An 18916-nucleotide genomic window follows, 5' to 3' on the forward strand; every position below is an offset into this window, starting at 1 on the left:
AGAATACTGCACTTTAAAATGCAACAGAAAGTACTCAGATTCTTTTAAGAGCTATCACATTATAGTTCCTGTCTTCTTAGCATTTCTCTCTGCTTCCTCCCAATAATGAAGGACATAGATCCCTAAAATATATGGGCTAACATATATATGAATACACATATCCCTAAGATAAATGGGACATTGGCCCCTAAAATATGGGATAATATTTACCTCTTACCTATTTATACCATTTCTCCCGGGTTCCTCCTATTGCTCTCCATTCTAGGTTAAACAGGGAATGGACTCAGTCAGAGGAAAAGGATCAAACCTGCTATTGTTGAGAGCCCATCTCTGGCTGAAGTGAGAAAAAGGCAAGAGACTGCGATGTATCTCAGTGCAGGATTCCATGGCAGGATGATACCAAGACAACTGCCAAAATGCAGGCTGTCCAACATAATGTAGGACTCTAGAGAGCGATTCAGTGCCAAAGACTGCAAGAGTTTGTTTGTGCATATAGTGGTGATAGCAGGTAGAAATGAATTTTAAACACAAAAAATGGGTGAGGTTATTAGAAGTATTCTGACCATGTGCCTTTTTAGGCCATAAGTTCAAATCCAAGCACTTTCCCCCCACCCCCACATCTACATTTAATAGAGCCCCATAGAATCATCTGGATGATGATGAGGATTACTTGGTCTATCCACCTACATTATGGAGAGATTAATTTAATCATTCGTAAGATCTCACTGGTAGAATGGTATCTAGTCCAGCCATGAATATAGCTCTAATTGAAGCTGCTCCACAGTCTCCCTTTATCCACTGCCTTAACTATTGTTAGAGCTAAAATTGTAACACTAACACTAGCTAATCTGTTTTCTTTCCTGGCATTTAAGTTAGTTAATACTTGGGCTTATAAAATATTCTTTCCCAGACAACTCCCTCACCACAAATGTTGTTAATGCAGAGCTAAGGTTGCAGGTGATATTTTGTCCCTTTCCCAAATGTCAAGGTCAGCAAAAACTCTCACGTTTGAAAATTACAAAATGGAGTTAAGATTGCATGGGCATGTACTTTAACTCTGCCCCACAACAGCTAGCAATAGGTGCTGGGAACTATCCGCATGCACTCTTCCTGCATTCACTGTGTTAGGTGTAGCTGTTTCACTAACTGGGACACAGGCAGTTATGTCTAGTGGTTAGAGTAGGAGCAAGTAACTAGAGGCAATGGGTCAGAACTGGAATCAGGAAGCCAGTAACCAGCACCAAGGGGTCAAAGTCACTAGGGAAACAGAGCAGGAGCAGGTTAGCAGGACAGGTGTAAGGGTAGGAGAAAGGCAGGATCAGGGCTGGCACTTGGGTAATGTAGGCACAGATGAGACTACCTCTATAAGCATGCACATTAGGTAGCCAGAGATCAGTTGTTGCTGTTGGGCTTAAGAGAGGGCTTGCTGACTCCCTTGGCCAATCAGGGAGAGTGGTCCATCCGGTGGCCTTACTGTAGCTCATCTGTGCTCATTGGCTACCAGGATCCTGGGCAGGCACAGCTGTAAATTGTCATTCTTGACAAGCTGTATTGAATAGTGGATGGATTAGTGGAAGAAACTTGACAAAGCTGTGATAGTGATGTAAGATGATCTGGGGTGGCCTCTTGGGGTCTGAAAATCTCTGTTTGTTCCTCCACCCATGTGTGTGATGAATAGAAACAGGTGGTTGTGCACCCTGTGGGATTCAGTTTGCCTCGTTTCAGGAGTGATTTGTGTGTGGAGTGTCAGTAGTAGTCCCCATGGGTCTTTTGCTTTGGAGATTGTTAGCAGTGAGGTGAGAGATGAGAACAGTGTTGTTATGATGGGTGAGTAAAAGTGTTGTGTTAAATGGAATCCTGGGTGGAAGCATTGTGAAATGTAGTAGGGAGGTGGCTGCCTTTGTGGAGTAAGCTTAGTGTTTGACTGTATGGCAGGTGAAGGTAGCTCCTGTTCAGTGCACCTCCTCTAAACATAAGTTCTGCCTTAACAAAAAGAAGGTGTTAGGCTGTCATGGCAGTCATGTGCCCTATTCCCTGAGTGTTCTGTGCTAGCTGTAAAACCAGAGTGTGAGTATTTGCTATAAGCATATTGGGGGGGCATTGCTCAAAGAGGACGGAGTTAAGGTTGATTTTGGCATGTACCTTAATTCTGCATTTCCTGGTTTGCAAAGGAAATACCCCTGGGTATTCTTATCTCTGTGTTAATTAAGTCTATTATTGCCAGTGAAATTCCTACTTTTTTTTTAAACAGATAATTGTTTTTGTAGGAGTTAGTGCTCATTCAGGCATTTATGTTGTCATACATGTTTGCAACTTAGGCGCTGCTGTAGCTTGCTAAATGATATGTGATTCCGTAGGAATCTTCCCCCTCCCAGGCTGTATAACTTGTTGTAGTAGAATTGTGATAACTGGTCATGCTTTGATGTGTTCTGAAGTTATAAGAACCTATTGCATTTGTAAAATGCTTCACAACCCCCTTCCCCCCCAAGTGTCTGTATTTCAGGACCCCCTTGCTCAAATGATCCCAAGTCAAGGCCATCAATGTTGCACAGCAAAATTCAAGACAATCCAGGTAATCATAGATTTTAGAACACTTAAAATCTCTTACACAGAAAGTGCTCCCCTATAATTATTAGGAGTGTTTTGGTATTTATACTGTAATTTACTGTGAAGAGCAGATAGTGGAGGTATGTCTCCTTTATGGTGATGTACATGGTGAATACTACACCAGGTTTTAGACATTTCACTGCTGTTTAGATGTAAAAAATTTAGCTATCCTGACAATCCAAGAACGTTTAGCCTACGTTCTTTGAAGAAGGGAGCACATCCTACACGGAGATCACAAAGACTTGGGTGTGGATATGTTGGAACCTAGCAGCAAAAGGAAAGCACACAGGCACATCTGGTAAAAATAGAATTAAATTTAGGTAACATACAGTGGCAGGAATTTTCTTTCTCAGTAATTCTTTCCATTGGACTGTACTGACACAATTCACCTCAAGAGGATTTAAGAAAAAAAAATGGGGAAACAGCATCTCTCAGCACAGCTAAATCTTCAAAGTGTATGTGAACATTCAAACAGTGAACTGCATGCATGCTTTAGTGTTTATATGCTTAGTTCAATAGTGCATGTGTATATCACCCAATATCACAGATGCTTGACAATGGTGATTCCTCCTCATTTAGGTAATTGCCAAATTTAGGACTAGGCTGTAATTTCCCTCATCATATATTCACATGAATCATGTGTGGTGGGGAGGGTGGTGGTCATTTGTTTTGTCTACCTTTGAAACACTGAGCCATGGAACACCTATTAGTACAGTGGAGAGTACTCCACAGGATCTATTTCAGAGGAAGGGGTATTTGTCTGCAGGTTGGCCCTCTCCGTTGTCTTCTGCAGTGAGAGAAATCTCTGCCACAAATGAATGCTGTTGTTGAATGAATGCTGTTGACATTTCTCACGTACTGAATTGCTGTAAAGCCCCCTGCTAAATATTTAATACAATGAAGCTAGGATTTTTGCAGCTATTCAGTGTGTATGTGAAAATGTCAGCCTCTACAAAAGCACTTTCATTTACAATACATACGGGAAATAATAATGCGTTGCACTTCTCTAGTACCTTTCATTAAATGTTCTCGAAGTGCTTTACCAACATTGATTAATTAAGCTGCCTAACCCCTGGCAGATAGGTACGTTTTGCTATACCCATTTTACCAGTGAGAAACTGCAGAATAGGGACCTGGTTCAAAGTCACAGAGCAAGTCAGCAGCTAAGATGGGAACAGTCTAGTTAGGAAGGATGCCCTTGTGGTTGAGGCCCAGTCCTGTGCTGTAGAATTTTGTTTAGTTCCTGGCTTTGCCACAGACACTCTCTGTAATCTTGGGCAAGTCACTTTTTAATTTTTTTTATTTGTTTTCCCTTGGTGAAATCCTGGCTCTACTGAAGTGAGTGACAAAATTCCTATTAATGTCTATGGGGCCAGGATTTCACTCTTGGTCTCAAATCCCCATATATAAAATGGGGATAACAACATTTTTCTACCAAACAGGGGTGTGATGAATATAAGTCCATTAATCCTTGAGAGGCTTTATGGTGGTGGGAGTCATGTGATTAAGTACCTAGCTAGATTTGACTCCTCTCTGCTCTAACCACTAGGAAACACTGACTTAGAACTGGAAGATTTTGGTCCTTTACCTACTACTTCACCCCCCAAAAATTGTTTAAATAAGCACACCAGCCCAGAATCTCTGCTCCATCTAGCCCAGCATCCTGTATCTGACCATGGCCAAGACTAGATCCTTCAGAGGAAGTACAAAAATTCCCACAGTGAACAATTATGAAATAACCATTTTGCTAGGCCAGTCAGACCCCTGACCCATGTCCAAATGCCTTTGTTCAACACAAATTGCTTCCATGTCTTTACTAATCAATTTAGTACAAGGCAAAAATGTATCCTGGAAATATGTAGCTTGATTCTTGCATTGTTTAAAATGCATCAGCACCTTTCTGATTTGGGGTCTGGGAGCTGATTTGTCATTCGTTTCTCCATACTTTGGCATTTTGCAGCTCTTGTAGTTGCTAAGTCATCTAACATCAGCTTGACTTAATTGCTTATCACTACTGCTCAAAAATCTTTTTAATAGATATTCCACTGGCCTGACAACACTAATACAATGGTGTTATCATGCTTTAAATGGTATGGGGAACAGCTGCCAATTTTATCTCTGTCTGATTCTTTGCACACAGTAGTACTGATCCTGAAATATCCTAGGTGCCTCTTGCGTAGTCCTTAGAAGCCTTAACTTCCATTGGTATATTATCTAATGTAGATGGATATTGACCTTTATTAGCTTGGACATTGAGGTCACTCAATACCTTATAGAAGGTGTTCAATACCTTGCAAGATCAAGCCCACTATTTCTGAGGGATGTGAAAAAAATCAATGTATGAGTCATATTGTGACTGGCATGTGCATGGGGGGTGGACACAGTGGGAATGGATGAGTCACAAGGAGTCTTCCCTAACTGGTATCATGTTCCAACCCCATATACTGCTCAGCCTCAGTTGCAATCCCTGTGTGTTACTACTTCCCTTTAGGAAGCCTAGTGGTACAGGCTAAAGTGGGCAGGTCTGAGGAATATCTATGGTCTTGCTCCCCATCTGTCCCATTCAGTGAAGCTAGTGTATGCAGGGGGGAGGGGTTAGTATGTTGCACCATAAGGTATGGTGCAGGATACATGCATCCTATGTATGCCTGGGAGTTCAGGGTTGGGGGAGAAATTTTCTGCACTGCTGCCAGAGCTGGTAAGTGGCTAAAAGCCACAATGGAGCCCTATTCATGTAACACTACTATTAAATACACAGTAAATAGGTATTCACAACTATATACCAAACAATGCATTAATATAGCTACTGTATGTTAAGTTTCATACGTTTTAATGGATATTAGAATTAAAACCCAAGAGAAATGGACATTGGAACACCTATTAACTATAGAAGATATTATTAAAATATGTTTAATCTCTTGCCTTGTAGAAATGCATAATGCTCCTTTTTGGCGGGGGGGGGGGTGTACACAACTCCCTTATGAAAGTCTAAATGGTTTATTCGTGGACCTTAACCTAAAGCATTATAGAGGAAAGAGTGTTATTGATTTCATATTGAAGACCTGGGGCCTCATTCATTAATGTGGTTTTTAAATTATTTATTTATGGAATTAGCCAAAAAGTAGCATCTATGCAACTGTATGTGTTGCTATGAAACATGCCTTCACTGCCAAAATGAATGAATTTTTCACTGGCCCTTATGCTGTAAGGTCCTTTTAAGGAAGGTTTTAGTTGCATTATTCAAGATTTTTGGCTTATTAATAGTTCTTGGAGGAAATGCAGTACAAACCTCCACCTATTCCAAGTGTCATTGTTATTACTGAATTACTAATCAGGGATTGCAGACCAAACCAGGAGTGTATATGCCAGTTATAACATCCACAGCATGGGCAAGAAAAATATTGCAACTTCAAGCTTAAGCAGAGCACTGAAAAATCAAACTTTATATAAATTACTTAGGTTTGTTTCAATAATAACAAAATAACTCACCCATAGTATCTAACCACAACAAGAGATCTACACATAAGGTCTTCTCTGATGCTTCTGTCTAAACTCATTACTGTTAGCTGTCGCATCTCTCTTGCTCTTAGGTACAATCTCAAGTAAAAGTATCCTTAGAATTTTTTCTTTTCTTTTTGCTTTCTTTGCTCTGCTTTTCATTTTGGCTGTTGCCTCAAATAGAGATGGAACAGCAAAGGCAGATTGTTGCTTTGCCTCCTTTCCATCCACTGCTTATATTTTACTCTATGTTGCTTTTGGATAAATGGCACACAGATGATTATTGGGGCACTCTCCATGAGCTGCTATTGCTCTCCATCCTCCTCCTCCTCTCAAAGCACAATCGCTTCAAAAAATATCCTCCTCTTCACCCCCTCATCTTTACCCTCTCACCTTCCCTCCCCACTGCACACACAATTATTACACTTTACATTGAAAACTGAAATTTCCTGTTAAATTTTCAGTCCAGCTGAATGGGAGAGATTGATACATTATCTAACTGAAACTTAAAACATGCTATGAGTCATCTTTACAAAGGAAAAGCACTGAAATAAGGTCCTTTCCTTCAAGTGAAAAGTCACTAAGGAATCTTCTGGAAGTGGCTGTGTGGGGAGTTGGGACTCCCCGGAGTCCTCACTAGACCCTGATTCATGTTCTTTATAATGTCCTTCCCCTATTTGTAACACACAAGGGGTTCTCCAAACCAAAAAAGTCCCTCCCCCCCCCACTCCCCTCTCCCTTGAAAGAGAAGGGAGTCAGAGTAAAAGCAAAGAAAGGCAATGGTGATCTGTCTTAGTCTGTAGGGGCTTGGCTTGTCACCAGGTATAGCATCTTTAGTTGGGGGTCTACCTCCAGCCCCTCTTCTTAAGGCACTAGGGTGACCAGATAGCAAGTGTGAAAAATTGGGGTAGGGTGTAATTGGCTATATAAGAAAAATCCCCCAAAATCAGCACTGTCCCTATAAAATCGGGACATCCGGTCACCCTATGGGGCATACTGCTTTATAGCCGCTCTATGCAGTTTCAGGGACAAAGAGGCTTGAGATTCTCTCCCTCTCGGCTGATTTGTATCTCTGAGATACAGCAGTCTTTCCTATGGCAGTTTTTCCTTCCTAAGTGGTGGTCTTCTCTCCTTTCTCTCCCCTTCCTCCCCCCCCCCAGAACAAGCACTACAGGTGCACCTGATTAGTGCTGAATGAGCCCTGAAGAACTTGTTAATCTCCTCTGTACTAGAGTGTGGGTGTGCCCCTTCCTAGGCTGCCTGTGCCCTCCCCATGTAATATGTTTGGGTTTTTAAAAAATAATTATTAACAAGCACGCTGGATTAAAAAGTGACCAGTCAGGGGAGGAAATGGTTCTAGTGTTGCTTATGATTCAAGTGATCCAGAAGAACAGTGCAGAAAACTGTCTCCAGCCAACAAGAGCAGCAGCAAAGGTGGGAACTCTCCTCTGCTCTTCACCTTGGGGAGATATGAGTGAATCCATGAAGACCATTTCAAGACTAACACTGAACACAGACAAGGCAAGTACTCTCTTCCCCACCCCCCTTTTTTAAATGGGATATGGAGAGCCTAGATTTGTAGCCATATGGACAAGAGACCAAATAGGACACACATTTCCTTCCTCCACAGGCAATGGAAATCAGTGAGCTGCAAGCACAGCTCCACAGGAGTTACCCCAAGTCCTCTCCCTGAAATGGGAATTCTTCTTTCTCATCTCCGTTCTCTCCCCTACCTAAGATATAGGGGAGTTAGCCGTACCACCAGTGCTTCAGTAACTCCCCCGGATCAACTATGGGGGCAAGAATATATGACGGCAACAAGAATTATAGCTCTCTACCTTCCTATACTTCTTATTGGAGTAGCCTCTGTGGAGCTTGTGGCATGTCCCTCAGTGGTTATCCTGGTACCAGATCTTCCCTGTCTTTTAAACCCCCCTGAATGAATCATCTGTGTGGGATTACCAAATCTTGCATAATAAGGGAGCCTCCATATCTGTAAAGCATGATTCAGGATTTGCATTTTAGTGTGCAAAGCTACACTAACCCAACCTTAGGGCTGCACAGCTAAACTAACCTACAATGTAAGAAATGCAAAAGTTAAAGTTCTTATTTGCATTTTTAACATTTTATGGCAAACTCTGAAAAATGCAACTGTAGCAAGATAGGTAAGTTAATGCTGCTGTAAGAACTGTAGCTTTTGCATTTTATCTTTATCTCCTTTTTAAGTGTTAATCTTGATGTTACATTGATGAAAAATCCCCCTTCCAAAGAATGTCTTAATGCAATACGGTATTATGGAAATGATTTTAAATACTCAAAATTCAGGAAGTGAAGAAGTTTTGTTACTATAGTAACATAAACAAGGCTACAATACATATCTTGTATGAGGTGCATGTGTGCATATTATGTATGTGATTAAATATATTAGAGCTTAGAAAATGTCTGTTTTCTTTATTATACATATGCATGCATGCTATACATTTAACTACATCCATACATATACAGGAAATGAATTATTTGCACTATATAGTGAATTTGATTTTTTGCGTAGGATGGAATGCCAGACTCACTGATTGTCATTCCTTTATTTTCTTGTGTTGCTTTGTTTATGATGATGTCCTTTGCTATTGTGTTGAGAGTCAAAACTGCTCCTTTTTCTTTTTTTAAGTGCTTTTCTACTCTAAAGTAATACTGCAGGAAAAATAGCAAGCATAAATCAGAACATCAAAGTAAGTCCCACCATGCCTACAGTGTACAAATAGCTGTTGATGAGTTTGCCATGCTTACTGAACTGAATAAATATAAAAGCTTTTCGTGTGCATTCCCATTTTCAGTCCCAATACAGTGCGTTAACCTCAGAATATCAAATTGAATCGGGTTCTGAGAAGAGTAGCCTGCAAAGCAGTTAGGATGACACTCTTCATTACACTATCTAGATTCAGGTTTCAGACAACCATAACTGGTGCTTTCACAACCTCTCACCTAAAGTCAGATAATGTACAGCCACCCAAATAAGTGACTGAATTCCCTGCAAGTGCTTCTGAACCTCTTGAAATGTGAAGTCCACAGAGGCCCTGAAAACTGAGACTGAAATTGTTATGAGGAGACTTTACTGGATGAATTTTTTCCTTGCCAGGCACAAATAAACAGCTCTCAATAGGGTGCTCACCACACAGTGTGTCCGCGCCTATTATGCAGTCTGGTGCTGAGTGGATGTGTCAGCTGCCCATTAGACCACACTAAAATAGAATTGCTGGGAGCCTGAAGCATGAAGCATGATATTAGATAAAGTGATGAAATTTCACTCGATTAAAGAGCCAGGTCAAGGACAGTTACCTCAGGAAATTCCTTTTCTCCTAGAATATTCTCACAACTTTGATGAATTTATCCCCTTTTCTGCTTATTTTTGATTATCATTCAAATGATATGAATGATTACATTTACACTCACTGGCTTCTGTCACATTTGGAATGATTAGAATCATAGATTTTATTTTTTGTGGGGTCGGAGGGGGGGAGAGGAAAGCCAGAAAGAATTGACTTTGTTCCAGGTTGAAAGTTCTAGGGAATGTTGGATTGATTTGTTTAGAGCTGTTTTGAATTTTTTTTCTTCTTGCAAGGTGAAAAGGAGTAGGGCAGCCTGAAATTTTTTTTTAGGCTTGCTGAAAGGTAGATATGAGCATTATCTGGGAGAAGTAGGAAGTTGCTCCTTTTATCCATAGGGCAATGTATGCTGTAAGCAGAAATAGTTGGATCTGTTTTTATTTCCCTGCCAGGAATGGAAGGCTCACCTAGACAGACTAACATGCTGCAGATTTGATGTAGTATCTGTATCAGTTCACTGAAGGGCTGTCTGAAAAGAAATTAGTACTCGCTGATAAATCTGTTGCACTGTTTTACAGTTTGGTGATATCAGTCTCTCCCCATCTCCCTCAATTTAATTTTAACTAGCATCACAAGCTGATCTCTGACCTAAAAGGTTTTCAAAAGGTTAATTATCAGCACTCTAGGGATCAAGAGCTGGTTCCAAGGATAGACTCTGTCATTTCTAAACAATATAGATCATCCTGTGAATTGTTTAATGCTTGATAGTCAGTGTATTCAAGCACCTCTAATTTGGTGGATGCATTTACACTTTGCAAATTCTGCTTTGCATCTAGCAACAAATAAGAACTGAAGGCCATTTGTGCTGTTTGCATAAGGGTACACTTATCCTAATGTACTATAGTTGCCAGGACTGGACAGCCACTGCGCATTGGTCAGTTACCAAGTTGCAGTCAGAAGGCATGTAGTGGAGCGGCAGTTGAGCTGAGTCAGGTTTCTTGGGTTATATACCAGCCAATCAGTGGGCTGCAGGGGGGACTGCCACTTGGCCCTTGCTGGATGATACTTCCTGCTGTGTCTAGCTTCACAGGGGTCTCCCAGTGGAGAAACAGCTCCCTGTGGCGATGTGGAAACCTCAAGGCCCAGAACCGCCATCATTCTATGTTCTAGTCCTGCAGATGCTTATATCAGAGGTCCAAAACACTGTGCCTTTCAACTGATTTATAGGGCACTACAGTATTCTGGACCATTAGGATAATGGGTACAAAACATCTATCACAGGAGTTCTCAAACACCTCAGGGGGTGGTTATTACATGGGGGGGGGGGGGGTCATGAGCTGTCAGCCTCCACCCCAAACCCCGCTTTTCCTCCAGCATTTAGAATGGTGTTAAATATATAAAAAAGTGTTTTTAATGTATAAGTGGGGGGTTGCACTCAGAGGCTTGCTGTGTGAAAGGGGTCACCAGTACAAAAGTTTGAGAACCACTGATAAGAACATAAGAACAGCCGTACTGGCTCAGACCAAAGGTCCATCTAGCCCAGTATCCTGTCTACCGACAGTGGCCAATGCCAGGTGCCCCAGAGGGAGTGAACCTAACAGGCAATGATCAAGTGATCTCTCCCCTGCCATCCATCTCCATCCTCTGACAGACAGAGGCTAGGGACACCATTCCTTACCCGTCCTGGCTAATAGCCATTAATGGACTTAACCACCATGAATTTATCCCGTTCTCTCTTAAACTCTGTCATAGTCCTAGCCTTCATAACCTTCTCAGGCAAGGAGTTCCACAAGTTGACTGTGCGCTTCGTGAAGAAGAACTTCCTTTTATTTGTTTTAAACCTGCTGCCTATTAATTTCATTTGATAACCCCTAGTTCTTGTATTATGGGAATAAGTAAATAACTTTTCCTTATCCACTTTCTCCACATCACTCATGATTTTATATACCTCTATCATACCCCCCCCCCCCTTAGTCTCCTCTAAGAATGATCTATCAGATTATAACATTTGATCACTACCAATTGGACTGAAATATGTATCATTGTTTTATCAGTTCAGTAAATAAAATCTTAGATATACATTTCCTGTGCTATGCAAAATTATCCTGAAATTTTAGAAACTTGGGCACAAAGTTGATTTGCCCACCCTTTTTTCCCAATATCATCAACCGGAGAATCTTTTATTCACCTTCCAAAAAATACTTACCCATGGCAAATAGAATATGTAAGGGTGCAGTTACCAGTGGCAATACCTGCCCAGTGAATAGGTATATGAAAAATGTCCAGATTAATGTTACATAGAGGTCATCGTAAAATATGAGACCTTAATTCAAGTCTAGGGAAAACTACCTTTCAGATGACAAATAACAAGAGTTGAATGTCATGTTAGGAGTAATCTAGGAGTCTCAATAGATGTAATCATTCTGCCTAAGCATACATTCAGAATGTTCAAAATTTACTGTATGTACTATTTCGCTTATATTGATGGTCAAAATACAAGCTATAGCATGGGGAACAGAAGTGAAGAGCGGCAATTGTAATTGGTATTGATGTCTAATTGCTTCCAGTTCTGTTAATAATATTTTTCTGCATGCAGATGATTGATTTATTTTCTGCCTTTTTGAAATGATTTTTTTTGAAAAAGCCATAACATCAACTCTTATCCAGAGTGTTTATTTTTGCCAGAAAATTAAGTCAACCTGACTGAAATGTTCTCATATAAACCACAAACGCATACACCAGCCCTTTATGAAGATGATGAATTTGTTACTATTCAGCTGTGTGCGGTTAGGATTAAAGTAACATAATCCTTAAACAAAAGAGAGCAACATTTTGAGATGGGTGGATCATAAAACCTGCTTTTCAAACACTCATTGAACTCGATTCCCGAAGCCTGTCTGTCACCAATACAGACAAAGCAACCTAAGGGAGGCTTTGTTGATATTCTCTGTTTTGCAGTGCTTAGGATGCCTGCAGAAAATCTCCTGTATGTCTTCCTTTTTTTGTCTCTTGTTTAGCATCTTTCCATGAAATCCAAAGTATTTTGTGTACTTTTTTTTAACACATAATAAGGTCTAAGAGCTGGCTGGCGGCAGCAGCAGGATGTTTCTGTCAAAGAGTCCATAGAAGGAATTTGATACGCTACTTCTCTGTTTTTCCCCCTTGCCATTAGTAGTGATTACATACTCGGTCTGCTAATTCATTTTGCTTATAATGAAAGATGTCAATTCCAACATTCTACCGCATTCAGTCCCATACACTGCATCATCATATCTGTGAGCCCTAGAAATTGGAAAAAAAATGTAAATAATATTTACTTTAAAAAAATCCACAAGTGTGGAGAAGTGTGTGTGTCAGGGACGGGGAGGATGCTTATATCACAAATAGGTTAGTCCGTTAAGTAAACTAATAGAGAGAGGGCCCCAAGTGAACCTTCAAACCTTTTGGGTTATATCAGGGTTAGGAATACTGGGAACAGATATTTAACTCCTTTCTTTCTCAGAGATTTCCTTTGAGAAGGTTTGAAATGACTCTGAACACGTGCGGTAGGCGCGGATGTCTTTGCTATTTAATACTACAGAGTAATACCATGTCTTAGCCTTTACCCTCTAATAGCCCTAAAATTCAGTTTGTGCAATGTGGGCTTTAAAGTTTCCTTGGACTTCTATATAGTTCAACTGCCATGGAATTTGTCAGATTGGAGTCCAACAATTTATTGGCACCATCCTCAGTGGACCTGAGTCGGGGGGAAAATTGTAGTTAAGCTGATACACAATCATGTTTGCAATTTGCATTACAATACATTTATAGCTTCACTTCAAGGATCAAGAAGCAAATCACCTTCTCCCACAGAGAATCCCATGGGAGAAAGTACAATTGACATTTGCTTTCTCTGAGTATTGGGATCAGAGAGCTATGAGGCTCAGGTGGTTGGCGGGATGTGGCATGAAAAAATGGCACAGAAGTGAAGTTGATGCCTATGATAGTCTATGTAAGAAAGCTGTTAATTTAAACATATCTTTGTTTTTTTTCCAAAACTTTTGAAAGCTGAGTTCCCTTAGTTTTGGCATTGCCTACGCTCTCCATGTTTCTCCACTTCATTTTTTTTTTTTAATGAAAGTTGAGACCATGGGGGAACAGTTGAGAGGTCAGTTCAAGCTTCCCCATCTCTGCTAGTTTTTCATGACCTCCTGGAGGGACATGGCCCACACTTTACAAAACACCCCCTCCCATGTATGGTAGCTAGTTTGAAATACTCATTACATTTAACAACATTTTTAAAAAAATCAAAACACTAGAAAGTATTTATTTCACTTCAAAGGCTAATTGTCTGAAAAGTTTATTGTCAGGATGATCAGTTCTGGCCTAGAGGCTGGGAAAAAAGTATCCAAACCTATCAGAATATTATTTTTGTTACCCTTTTGCCAATCTACACATCTGAAATGTCTGAGTAGACTTGCGCAGAGTTTTTTTAATACGTGTAGTTGAGTTCCTATATAATAGGCTATCCTGTGAAAAAATAAATTGGCTCATCAGTGGAGGTTCAGTGTTGGTGAAATACTTCCCAGCCTGCTCAAAGGCTAAGTGCTTGTCTACAATCAATTTTGTCCTGATTTAACCGAGTCAGTTTGAAACCAGTACAGCTCAATTCCAGTGTTGTTCCTCCTAGGATAAGTTATATATGTACACATTCTTGATATACTGGTATAACTTCATCCACAGTAGGGGCTGTACTGATTTAACTATTTTGGCTTTTAAAAAAAAATCAGTTAAAATGGTAGACCTGAACTAAATGGGGGGGGGGGGGGGGGGTTGTGCCAAGGAACTGCACAGGTGACATGGGGGAAATCTTTAATTCCTGAAGAGGGTTGAAGGCAGCCTCTGGCCTGTGACCCTATCACGTATGGGTCTGTGGTCATTGGGTTCACATAGCCATGGACTCACTGGCCACAAGCCTCCTACAATCTGTTGCCAGTACCAGCCCACCTTCATGCTGGAGTGTCCAGGTCTGGTATGGCGCCCAGCTCTCTCATAAACAATGGGTGGGAGTGCCCACGTGTAGCTGCCTTCCCTTGGTGCAGTGGAACCACAGCAGTTCTGCTCGTTGGGGTTAGTCTGAGGACCCAGTGTTGCTGTATGAATTTTACCCTACATGTAGAGTTATGCTCTGTATGTTGCAAGCACTGGAATAATTCAAGTCTTTCATTGTACTTTACGTTAAACAGAGCTTCAGTCTATCAAAGCTCATTGTAAGGAGTCCACTGAATCTTCAAGGAAACAACTTTTGGCTGAGTGGGATGTGATACGGATAAGGCATTAAATACAGAGGAAGTGGAAACACTGATTAACTCGGAATAGGAATAATGATAGCAGATGCAGCTATAATACCTCATTTGGTGGTGGTTTACTGCTGAGTATTAGTTGTTTTTTAAATATGACTTCCAAATAAATGTGATCCTTCAAATATTGCAGGTGATGGACAGACTGGTCCTGTGACTTCCTGCCTCAGCCATGCCCTGATTGTTGCATCTTGGCCAGGTGTTGTTCCTCCAAGACATGAGAATCACGGCATGATGTCATGCTTTGCAAAACTAATTCAAAGTTTCTAACTACTCATGATCTCTTCATGGAATAAACCATGTTCCCTTCCACCAGTATTAGTATTTAATTCCATTGTTAATATTTTACCTGTTTTGATTCCATCTGACCCACTTTTTACCTACATTTAAAGATGTAATTTAGCCCTCTCAATAGAATGAATCCAGACCCCTTGATTTAGATCAGGCTGTGCTAATATAGGACTACTAGCCTTTTCTTCAGTTTGTTTGACATTAATACATGAAGCTTGGTGGGCAGGGATTCTTTGGAGAGCTGAAATTAGAGGCGTTCAATCTCACTAATTTGTTTAAACACACTGTAAAGTGGGGCTGACAGGAAAAAAGCGATCGTCACTGCTTCTCAGACCTGTGGTAAGCAATTCATATATTTCTACATTAGGTGTGTTTTCTTCCACTGTGAGCTATTTGGGAAATCATTCAAAAAGTTATTTGTGACTTCCAAAATTCCAAGAGCATTTGCCTCTTCTGACTATATATCACTACACATTCAGACCAGGCATCTACTCTCTGATCCGCAAAGAGGCCCTTGTGTTTTAAATTTTAGCAGTCCTGCATTTTATCCTACTTTTAAGCAACATTATCACTGCAAAGCAACGCTATTCTGTGCTTTGTTTGCAAAACTGCGCTATCCTATCCCAAGTCTGAACATAAAAGCAAAACCGAGCAGGTGGCTGAGTGGGAGAACATAGAGCTCAGTAAACATGCCTTATTTTTCATTAGAGTACAGTACAGACAAAATATTTAAAAAAGGAGGGAAAGGCAGAAATCCTAATGTATAGTCCAGGTGGTGGTAGGAAGAATTTTCATGCCATGGTGGGGCTGAGATACCAAGGTGATAGCCACCTTAAAAACACACACATTTTAGAAAAATAAATTAGGGACTTGAATTAAAGGCCAATTTCTCAACAGTTGGTAAACATTGTTTTAAAACAAATGGTTCTAATAGCTAATTGTTCTAGTGATAGAACTAAAGTAGATCAGAGAATATACTCCCATGCTACATATCTGATATTAAATGATTACTACACTTGATGTTGCCCAACCGAAAAGCTTTAAGAAGTACAAAAAGGTCCTGTCCTTTTTATTTTCTTTGCCAATGCTCAGACACCTCTCTCAACCTTGCTAAGCTCTCTCCATTGTGTTGGTGAACTCCAATGATCATGTGAGTAGCAGATGGATTGAAACTAAGTACTGAAGAAAGCTACATATCAACTTTGACCCTCTACTGCAGATCCACCCTCTGCTGCAAGGCGCACAAGATGATTTAGGGAAGTAAAAAAAAAAAAAAAAAAAAAAAAGGCATTTTCCTGTTGACTGGAAAGTTGCCTCTCACTGATGACTAAGCTGCTGAAATTGTTTAAGGGGAAAAATTCTGTTGTAGGCATTATTATATTTGCAGTTACTTCTTCATTCACATTTGCAACTGTTGATCAGACTGGTTTCACTTCATATTTCAACTGGTAAAATAAAATAAGAATAATCCAAACCAAAAGACTTAAAGAAATAAAATCTTTGCCAATTTGCTGCAGAGCTAGGTAAGATACCATGCACTTCTGAGGGTATCTTTGGTAGGGAAAAGAGAGGAAAATAAGTCTTGTCAATTCTGTGCCTAACAGCTTATGGTTAGAATTTAACTCTTGCTGAAAACACCACTGACTTTCAGCTCAGGACCTCTTCCCAACAATCCCTTCATCATCCTCCTAGAGGGTATTGCCCAGTGATTTTATTGTATTGTTTTTATTTTTATTTTTTTACACTCCCTTTCTTCAGATAGGTTAAGGGAATAGCTGACTGTCCTGTTTTTCTCTCCTGGCTCCTGAAGGGGCAGCTAAGGGATAGTGTGCCCTCTCTATCCTGGTTTTTGGGGGCTGGTAAAGTAGACTCAATTGAGTCTACATCTTCCTGCCAGTATCTTCTGGAGGCAAGTGGTCTGCCTTCTTTCCCTCCAATCCTAGCTGTTGAACTGATCCTGCTACTGCTTCTTGAAAGGTCCTATCCATCATTCTAAGTTTTAGAGGTGCTCTGACTAGAGTCCACCACAGGATTAAGGAGTTGGACAGAAACTCATGGAACGAGGAGGGAGTTAGGCATCCAACCATCATTAAAATTCAATGGAAAGTGGCCTAACTTCCTCATGTTCCTTTGAAAATCCAAGCCAGAGTTGTCACTACTGCACTGTACCCTGGGGTTTCTCAGCCCTAATGGGTAATAGTGCAAGTAACTAATAAGGAGGCTTTCCTAGTCTGACTGCTTCAGGCTGTGAGGTAGGGGACAGGCAATTCTCTTTTGCCCCTGAAGATACTAATATGTGGTGGGCTAAAGGAGGAGGGAATGGAGAGAAAAGCCTGTCCTTTAGAAAATACTTGTTTGAGTATGTGTGGGGAAGACAAGACCTGCTGTCTGGCCACACAGAACAGGCTGTGGGGAGCAGCTGGTGTGCTGGGAGGAGCAGTGGGCCAGCTGAAGGCAAATAATTAAGCAATCAATCTGCAAACATCTAGACAATAATAAGGTGATAAGTAACAATCAGCATGGATTTGTCAAGAACAAATCCTGTCGAACCAACCTGATAGCTTTCTTTGACAGGTAATTTGTCTAGGTCACTTTGAACCCTATCCCTACCCTCCAGCATATCTACCTCTACCCCTCCCCCCAGCTTAGTGTCATCTGCTAACTTGCTGAGGGTGCAATCCATCCCATCATCCAGATCATTAATAAAGATGTTGATGTTGAACAAAACCAGCCCCAGGACCGAACCCTGGGGCACTCCGCTTGATACTGTCTGCCAACTAGACATTGAGCCGTTGAACACAACCCGTTGAGCCTGACAATCTAGCCAGCTTTCTATCCACCTTATAGTCCATTCATCCAATCCATACTTCTTTAACTCACTGGCAAGAATACTGTGGGAGACCGTATCAAAAGCTTTGCTAAAGTCAAGATATATCACATCCACCGCTTTCTCCATATCCGCAGAGCCAGTTATCTCATCATAGAAGGCAATCGGGTTGGCCAAGCATGACTTGCCCTTGATGAATCCATGCTGACTGTTCCTGTTCACCTTCCTCTCCTCTAAGTGGTTCAAAATGGATTCCTTGAGGACCTGCTCCAAGATTTTGCCGGAGACTGAAGTGAGGCTAACTGGTCTGTAGTCCCCATGTTCTTTCTTCCCTTTTTTAAATATGGGCACTAGATTTGCCTTTTTCCAATCGTCGGGCACCTCCCATGATCACCATGTATTTTCAAAGATAATGGCCAATGACTCTGCAATCACATCAGCCACCCTCAGCACCCTTGGATGCATTAGATCTGGACTCATGGACTTGTGCATGTCAAGCTTTTCTAAATAATCCTTAACCTGTTCTTTCACCACTGAGGGTTGCTCTTCTCCTCCCCATACTGTGGTGCCCAGTGCAGCAGTCTGGGAGCTGACCTTGTCTGTGAAGACAGAGGCAAAATAGCATTGAGTACTTCAGCTTTTTCCACATCATCTGTCACTATGTTGCCTCTCCCATTCAGTAAGGGTCTCTCACTTTCCCTGACCACCTTCTTGTTGCTAATATACCTGTAGAAACCCTTATTGTTACCCTTCACATCCCTTGCTAGCTGCAACTCCAATCGCGCCATAGCCTTCCTAATTACACCCCTGCATGCTCTAGCAATATTTTATACTCCTCCCTAGTCATCTGTGTAACATTGTTGCCAAAAAAAAAAGCCAACATCATTCAGGGATGTATTAGCAGGAGTGTTGTAAGCAAGACACGCCAAGTAATTCTTCTGCTGTACTCTGCTCTGATCAGGACTCAACTGGAGCATTGTGTACAGTTCTGGGGGCCACATCTCAGGAAAGATGTGGACAAATTGGAGAGA

At 41.0% G+C, this 18916-nt stretch overlaps 1 long non-coding RNA gene across 1 annotated transcript in view; it reads left to right on the forward strand.

Moving 5' to 3' along the window:
- Positions 1-1604: 1604 nt before the first annotated feature.
- LOC135972239 (uncharacterized) overlaps positions 1605-18916 on the forward strand; it is a 139455-nt gene continuing 122143 nt past the window's right edge. Inside the window, exon 1 of the long non-coding RNA XR_010588644.1 lies at positions 1605-1827. This is a non-coding gene — a long non-coding RNA (uncharacterized LOC135972239). The remainder of the gene's footprint in view (positions 1828-18916) is intronic.

The sequence above is a fragment of the Chrysemys picta genome, chromosome 6 (genome assembly GCF_011386835.1).
Source record: "Chrysemys picta bellii isolate R12L10 chromosome 6, ASM1138683v2, whole genome shotgun sequence".
Classification (NCBI taxonomy): Eukaryota; Metazoa; Chordata; order Testudines; family Emydidae; genus Chrysemys; species Chrysemys picta.